We start from the raw sequence: 8,711 nt of genomic DNA, 5'->3' as shown, positions 1-8,711 counted from the left end.
AGCTCACTGTGAGGTTGGCTCACTGTAACCTCTACTTCCTGGGTTCAATCTTGCATCCATGGCTAAAATCCACTAGGTCATGGTGTATAGTCCTCTTGTTTTTTTTTTTTTTTTTTTTTTTTCTTGAGACAGAGCCTTGCTCTGTCACCCAGGCTGGAGTGCAGTGGCACAATCCTGGCTGACTGCAACCTCTGCTTCCCAGCTCAAGCGATCCTCCAGTCTCAGCTTCCCAAGTAGCTGAGACCACAGGCACAAGCTAGCATGCCTGCCTCATTTTTGTGTTTTCTGTAGAGATGCGGTTTTGCCATGTTGCCCAGGCCGGTTTTGAACTCCTGATCTCAAAGTGATCTCCCTATTTTGGCATCCCAAAGTTCTAGGAATGCAGGCATGAGCCACCATGCCCCCAGCTACATATAATCCTCTTACTATGCTGTTGGATTTGGTTTGCTGCTATTTGGTTAAGGACTTTTACGTCTAGAATTATAAGAGATATTGGTTTGTTTTCTTGTGATGTCTTTAAATGGCTTTCGTATTAGGTTAATACTGGCTTCATAGAATGAGTTAGGAAATGTTCCCGCTCCTCAGTGTGTTGGAGGAGTTTAAGAAGGACTGGTGTTGGCCGGGCAAAGTGGTTCAGTAATCCCAGCACTTTGGGAGACCGAGGAGGGTGGATCACCTGAGGTCAGGAGTTCGAGACCAGCCTGAAAATATGGTGAAACCCCATCTCCACTAAAAATACAAAAATAGCCAGGTGTGGTGGCAGGCATCTGTAATCCCAGCTACTTGGGAGGCCGAGACAGGAGAATTGCTTGAACCCAGGAGGCAGAGGTTGCAATGAGCTGAGATCGTGCCACTGTACTCCAGCCTGGGTGACAGAGCAAGACACCGTCTCCAAAAAAAAAGAAGGATTGGTGTTAATTATTCTTTAAACGTTTGGTAGAATTTACTAGGGAAACTATTCCTGGACTTTGTCACTTTAGGTAATTTGTATGTTTCTAGGAATTTGTCCAGTTCATCTAAATTAATCGAACTTGTTGGTATGTAATTTTTTTTTTTTTTTTTTTTTTTTGAGATGGAGTCTTTCTCTGTTACCCAGGCTGCAGTGCAGTGGCATAATCTTGGCTCACTGCAACCTCCGCCTCCCAGGTTCAAGGGATTCTCCTGGCTCAGCCTCCCAAGTAGCTGGGATTACGGGTGCCTGCCACCACACCCAGCTAATTTTTTTATTTTTATTTATTTATTGATTTTGAGACAGGGTCTCACTCTGCTGCCCAGGCTGGAGTGCAATGGCGTGATCTTGGCTCACTGCAACCTTTACTTCCTGGGTTCAAGCTATCTTCCTGCCTCACCCTCCCGAGTAGCTGGGATTACAGGTACGTGCCACCACACTCAGCTGATTTTTGTATTTTTATTTATTTATGTATTTTTATTTTTATTTTGGAGACAGAGTCTCGCTCTGTCACCCGGGCTGGAGTACAGTGGCACGATCTCGTCTCACTGCCACCTCCGCCTCCCAGGTTCAAGCGATTCTCTTGCCTCAGCCTCCCAAGTACCTGGGATTACAGGCGCCTGCTACCACGCCTGGCTAGTTTTTATATTTTTAGTAGAGACATGGTTTCACCACATTGGCCAGGCTGGTCTCCCAACTCCTGACCTCTGGTGATCTGCCCGCCTTGGCCTCCCAAAGTGCTGGGATTATAGGTGTGAGCCATCACACCCCCCGGTATGTAATTTTGTATAATAATCTCTTATCTTTTTTATTTCTGTAAGGTTGATAATGCCTCCACTTTCATTTCTGATTTTAGTTATTTGTGTCTTCTTTTTTCTGTGTTAGTGTAGGGAAAGGTTTGTTCATTTTGTTGATCTTTTCAAAGAACCAACTTTTGCTTTCATTGACTCTATTGTTTTTCTATCCTCTTTTATTTATCCCTACTTTAATCTTTATTATGTCCTTCCTTTTGCTAGTTTGGGGTTTAGTTGGCTCTTTTTCAAGTTCTTCAAGGTATAAATTTAGGTTATTGATTTGATATCTTCATTTCCACTATCACAAATTTTACACATGATCTTTAAATGTAGACATTTACAACTATAAATTCCCTTTGAACACTGCCTTTACTACATCCCATAACTTTTGCTCAGTATGATTTTTCATTAAAGTATACATTCCATATTCATTCAACAAATATTTGTTTGTTTTTTCATTTGCTTTTAGAGACAGAGTTTCACTCCATTGCTCAGGCTGGAGTGAAGTGGCACAATCTTGGCTCACTGCAACCTCTGCCTCCTAGGTTCAAGCAATTCTTGCACCTTAGCCTCCCAAGTAGCTGGGATTACAGGAGCCCGCCACCATGCCCAGCTAATTTTTTGTATTTTTAGTAGAGATGGGGTTTCGCCATGTTGCCCAGGCTGGTCTCAAACTCCTGAGCTCAGGCAATTCGAAGCTTCAGCCTCCCAAAGTGCTAGGATTACAGGCATGAGCCACCACGCCCAGCCTCATTCAACAAATATTTATACTGGTTTGGTTCTAGGTGCTAGGGATACAGAGGTGAACACAACAGACAGGCAGGATCTATGTTATTACGGAGCTGACATTTTCAGGATGTACAAACAAGGTAGTAATTGATGGTTTGAAATCCATAAATAAAATTGTACTGTGATAGAGTGATAGAGAGTGGCAATAGCACTTCTTTCTTCCTTCCTTCCTTCCTTCCTTCCTTCCTTCCTTCCTTCCTTCCTTCCTTCCTTCCTCTCTTTTTCTCTCTTTCTTCTTTCTTTTTTTTTGTTTTTTGACCAAGTTTCACTCAGAGTGGCAATAGCACTTCTTTCCTTCTTTCTTTCTCTCTTTCTTCTCTCTCTCTTTCTTTCTTTTTTTTTTTTTTTTGTTTTTGTTTTTTGACTGCATTTTGCTCTTGTTGCCCAGGCTGGAGTGCAGTGGCATGATCTCTGCTCACTGCAACGTCCATCTCCTGGGTTCAAGCAATTCTTCTGCCTCAATCTCCCAAGTTGCTGGGATTACAGGCACCTGCCACCACGCCTGGCTAATTTTTTGCATTTTTAGTAGAGACGAGGTTTTGCCATGTTGGGCAGGCTGGTCTTGAACTCCTGACCTCAGGTGATCTGCCCACCTCAGCCTCCCAAAGTGCTGGGATTACAGATGTGAGACACCATGCCCAGCCTTTCTTTCTTTTTGAGACAGGGTCTCATTCTGTCATCCAGTCTGGAGTACAGTGGTGTGATCTCGGCTAACTGCAACCTCTGCCTCCCAGGCTCAAACCACCCTCCCATTTCAGCCTCCCGAGTAGCTGAGACCACAGGCATATGCTACCATACACGGGTAAGTTTTGTATTTTTGGTAGAGACAGGGTTTCACCATGTTGCCCAGGCTGGTCTTAAACTTCTGAGCTCAGGTGATCCACCTCAGCCTCCCAAAGTGCTGGGATTACAGGCGTGAGGCACTGCGCCTGGTCTCTAGTACTTAATTTTTTATTTCTATTTTATTAAATAAGCAACACATTATTTTCTCTTTTTTACTCTCAAATTCATTTTGACTTTGATTTTTAATTTTTTATCTAAACTATTTGTATTTTTTTAGAGACAGGGTCTCACTTTGTCATCCAAGTTGGAGTGCAGTGGCATAATCATAGTTCATTACAGCTTCAAACTCCTGACTTCAAGCAGTCCTTCTGCCTCAGCCTCCCAAAGTGCTAGGGTTATAGGCATGGGTCACCACACCTCGCCTCAAATTCCTTTTTACCAAGTGACATGTTCATATGGCTCAGAAATAAAAAGTGTATTTAAAAGTTTTGTTTGTAAAGTCTCCTACCCCATGACCATCCATATCATTCTTTGTTGGCTTGCCAGACCCCTTCCCTGCTGGGGTTAACTCTTGTTAGATTATGGGGCAATCATTTATCCCAGGGTGAGAGCAGAGGTGGAGGGAATTCAGGGGTTTGGTAGTGGCCATTTACTGACCAGGACAAGAATATTTCTATATTTTAACCAGTATAACTCTACTGGTATATATGAGCTAAATCTTAGGTTTCCTATAACCACTTATATTAGTTTCTTAAATATTCTTCCAGTGTTTTCTCATGAAGGTACAAATACCAAAGAGAGTTTACTATGTATTCTCTTCCGCATCTGCTTTTCAAATTGATGGCCAGGTACAGTGGCTCACACTTGTAATCCCAGCACTTTGGGAGGCCAAGGTGGGTGGATCACCTGAGGTGGGGAGTTCAAGACCAGCCTGGCCAACATGGTGAAACCCCCTGTCTACTAAAAATACAAAAATTAGCCAGGCGTGGTGGTGTACACCTGTAATCCCAGCTACTTGAGAGGTTGAGGCATGAGAATCACTTGAACCCAGAAGGCAGAAGTTGCAGTGAGCCGAGATGGCGCCACAGCACTCGGGCCTGGGCTACAGAACAAGACTCTGTCTCAAAAAAAAAAAAAAAAAAAAAAAAGAAAGAAAGAAAAACAAATCGAACAGTATATCCTGGAAATCTTTCTATTCGTATAAAGCTTTTCAGTTCATAGAGAACTTCCTGACTTTTTCCAGTTGCATAACTGCATTGTGTGGTTTCAGTAGGGATAGCTCATCAGCGTTCCATTTGGTATTGGCTGGAGCAGCTCCACTGGGACTGCAGGATCCAAGATGGCTTCATTCCAATGATTGGTCCAATTAGGTGAGCTGGACCTCCTGTCAGCTGGGTTCCAAGGGAATGAAAATGGAAGCTGCAAGGTCTCTTGTGGCCTAAGCCCCAGAAGTCATATAGCTTCTCTTCCACTGCACTGAATTGGTCGGAACAAACCACAGGGCCAGTCCAAATTCAAGTTGAGGGAAAATAGACTCCACCCCTCAATGGGAGGAGCAGTATGTGTTTATAGGGATTGGAGGAATTGTCAGCAGTGGTCTTCGCAGACAGTCTGACACACCGAAGCCCAATCAAGGTTCACATCTTTTTAGGTATTATGCATCTTTTTATTTATTTATTTATTTATTTATTTTGAGATAAGGTCTCACTCTTTCACCCTGGCTGGGTGCAATGGCACAATTTTGGCTTACTGCAACCTCTACCTCTTGGACTCAAGCGTCCTCCCACCTCAGCCTCTTGAGTAGCTGGGACTATAGTCACACAACACCACTCCTGGCTTAACTTTTGTATTTTTTGTAGACATGGGGTTTAGCCATGTTGCCCAGGTTGGTCTTGAACCTCTGGGCTCAAGTGATCCACCCGCCTGGGCCTCCCAAAGTGCTGGGATTACAGGTGTGAGCCACTGTGCCCAGCCTTGGTCTCTTAAACTAGTACATTTCCTCCACTTTCTTTATCTTCTCTCTCTTCTTGACTTTAGTTTTTGAAGGGCTGAGGCAAATTTTCCCATACTCTGGATTTGCTTTATTGTTTCCTCTAACTTTGCCCTCTGTCTCCTAAATTTCCTATAAACTGCAAATTGGGATAAAAGACCTGTTTAGATCAGGTTAAATGCTATTAAGGACAGGTGCTCGCGCCTGTAATCCCAGCATTTTGGGAGGCCAAGGTGGGCGAATCACTTGAGCCCAGGAGTTTGAAACCACTCTGGGCAACATAGCAAAATCACATCTTTACAAAAAAAATACAAAAATTAGCTGGGCATGGTGGCACACGCCTGTAGCTCCAGCTGCTCTGGAGGCTAAGGTGGGAGGATCGCTTGAGAGGCCGAGTCTGCAATGAGTGGAGATCACAGTACTGCATTGCAGCCTGGGCAACTGAGTGAGACTCCGCCTCAAAAAAAAAAAAAAACCCAAATCGGGCGGTGCGGTGGCTCACGCCTGTAATCCCTGCAGTTTGGGAAGCCAAGGCGGACAGATCACTTGAGGTCAGGAGTTTGAGACCAACCTGGCCAACATGTTGAAACACTGTCCCTACTAAAAATACAAAATTTAATGGGGCATGGTGGTGCACGCCTATTCTGGAGGCTGAAGCAGGAGAATTGCTTGAACCTTGGAGGCAGAGGTTTCAGTGAACTGAGATCGTGCCACTGCACTTCAGCCTGGGCAACACAGGGAGACTCTGTCTCAAAAAACAAAACAAAACAAAACTAACCAAACAAAAAGATTAAATGCTATTTGCAAAAATTATCTGTACCCACTTATGATCCTTACGTTAGGATGATCATCTCTTGCCTGGACAGGATAATTCTGAAATCTACTTCAGATTGTCATTCTTCACTCAAAACCCCCCTAAAGAGTTCTCGCTCAGGGTAAAAGCCAAAGTCCTTCAAATGTTCTAAAAGGCCAGCCCATCTGTGACTCTTTTCCTCTGACGTTCTCCCATGCTGTCCCCTGCCCTGCTGGCTTCCTTGCCCTCCTGACTCACCAGACATGCATTAGCCTCCAGACTTCACTCTCCCCAGGCATACACACGACTGCGCCTCCTGAGGGGCTTTTCATCTGGCACCTTCTCGGGGAGCCTTACTGCCACTCCATCTAAAATTGTACCCACCCCCACCTCCAACTAAACACTCGTACATTTTAGTTTCCTGTGACTGCCATAGCAAATTTCCAGAAATATGAGAGATTAAAACAACAAGGCCAGGTGCGGTGGCTCACGCCTGTAATCCCAGCACTCTGGGAGGCTGAGACGGGCAGATCACGAGGTTAGGAGTTCGAGACCAGCCTGGCTGATACGGTGAAACGCTGTCTCTACTAAAAATACAAAAATTAGCTGGGCGATGTGGCAGGCGCCTGTAATCCTAGCTACTTGGGAGGCTGAGGCAGGAGAACCATTTAAACCTGGGAGGCGGAGGTTACAGTGAGCCGAGATCGTGCCATTGTACTCCAGCCTGGGCAACAAGAGTGAAACTCCCATCTCAAAAACAAACAAACAAAACACACATGTATTCTCTCTCAGTCACGGAGGGCAGAAGTCTGAAGTCAGGAGTGGGCAGAGCTGTACTTCCTAGGCTCTGGGGGAGATTTTTTTTCCTGTCTCTTCCAGTTTCTGGTGGCCCCAGGCATGCCTTGGCTTATGGCAGCATTGTTATTCCAGTGTCTGCTTCTGTGATCACAGTGCCTCCTTCTTTTCTTTTTTTCTTTTCCTTTTTTTTTTTTTTCTTTTTTTTGAGATTCTGTTGCCCAGGCTGGAGTGCAGTGTTATGATCACAGCTTACTGCAGCCTCAACCTCCTGGGCTCATGACATCCTCCCATGTCAGTCTCCCAAGTAACTGGGGACCACTGGCACGTGCCACCACACTTGGCTAATTTTTAAATTTTTTGTAGAGACAGGGTTTCTCTATGTTGCCTAGGCTGGTCTCAAACTCCTCAGCTCAAGCAATCCTCCTGCCTTGGCCTCCCAAAGTGCTGGATTATAGGTGTGAGCCACCACACCTGGCCATGTTAACCATTTTTAGGTATGCAGTTCAGTATGTTAAATATATTCATCTCCAAAACTTTTTCATTTTGCTAATCTGAAACTCTGTACCCATTAGACAATAGCTCCCCCCCCGCAGGTAACCATTCTGCTTTTTGCTTCTATGATTTTTACTACCTTAGACACTTCATCTAAATGGAATCGTATGGCAGTTGTCTTTCTGTGATTGACTTATACTACTTAGCATAATGTTATGTTTCATCCATGTTGTAACATGGATCAGAATTTCATCCCTTTTTATGGCTTGATAATACTCCATTGTATGTATATACCACATTTTGTGGTGGATACAAGGTATATTTACATTGCTTCCACCTCTTGGCTATTGTGAATAATGCTGCTATGAAATGGGAGTATAGGTATCTTTTCCAGATCCTCACTTTACTTCCTTCAGATAAATACTTACAGGTGGGACTGCTGGATTATATGATTGTTCTACTTTTAATTAGTTAACACTCTTTTACAATTTATTTTCTGCTTTTGTTGTTCTAATAATAGCCATTATTACGTGAGGTATTTCTGTGTCTCTTATAAGGACACCTGTCATTGGATTTAGGGCCCACCTGGTTAATCCAGGATTATCAAGTCTCAAAATCCTGAATTACATCTGCAGAGACTCTTTTTCCATGTAAAGTCACATTCACAGGTTGCAGTGATTCAAACATGAACATATCTTCTGGTCCACCATTAAGTCCACTATACTTTTTTTTTTTTTTTGTGATGGAGTCTCGCTGTGTTGCCCAGGCTGAAGCGCAGGGGCGTGATCTCGGCTTACTGCAAGCTCCACCTCCCAAGTTCATACCATTCTCCTGCCTCGGCCTCCCGAGTAGCTGGGACTACAGGCACCCGCCACCATGCCAGCTAATTTTTTTTGTATTTTTTTAGTAGAGACGGGGTTTCACAGTGTTAGCCAGGATGGTCTCCATCTCCTGACCTTGTGATCCGCCTGCCTCGGCCTCCCAAAGTGCTGGGATTACAGGTGTGAGCCACCACGCCTGGCCTAAGTCCACTATACTTTCTTCTTCCCTACCTTATTTTTCTTCTTGATACTTATCTCCATCTGACATGCTCTATATTTCTTTATTTATCTTGTTTGGCAGATGACAATCAAGATAAAGCCATGAAGACAAGGATTTTTGTTGTTGTTTTGAGACAGGGCCTCACTCTGTCACCCAGGCCTAGAGTGCAGTGGCACAATCTTGTTCACTGCAACCACTGCCTCCCAGGCTCAAGTGATCCTCCCACCTCAACCTCCAGAGAAGTCAAGTGATCCTCCCACCTCAGCCTCCAGAGAAGATGGA

This window comes from Macaca thibetana, chromosome 3 (assembly GCF_024542745.1).
Source record: "Macaca thibetana thibetana isolate TM-01 chromosome 3, ASM2454274v1, whole genome shotgun sequence".
In the NCBI taxonomy this organism is placed as follows: Eukaryota; Metazoa; Chordata; class Mammalia; order Primates; family Cercopithecidae; genus Macaca; species Macaca thibetana.
The sequence above is the reverse complement of the archived record's forward strand: the minus strand, read 5'-3'. Positions refer to the sequence as shown.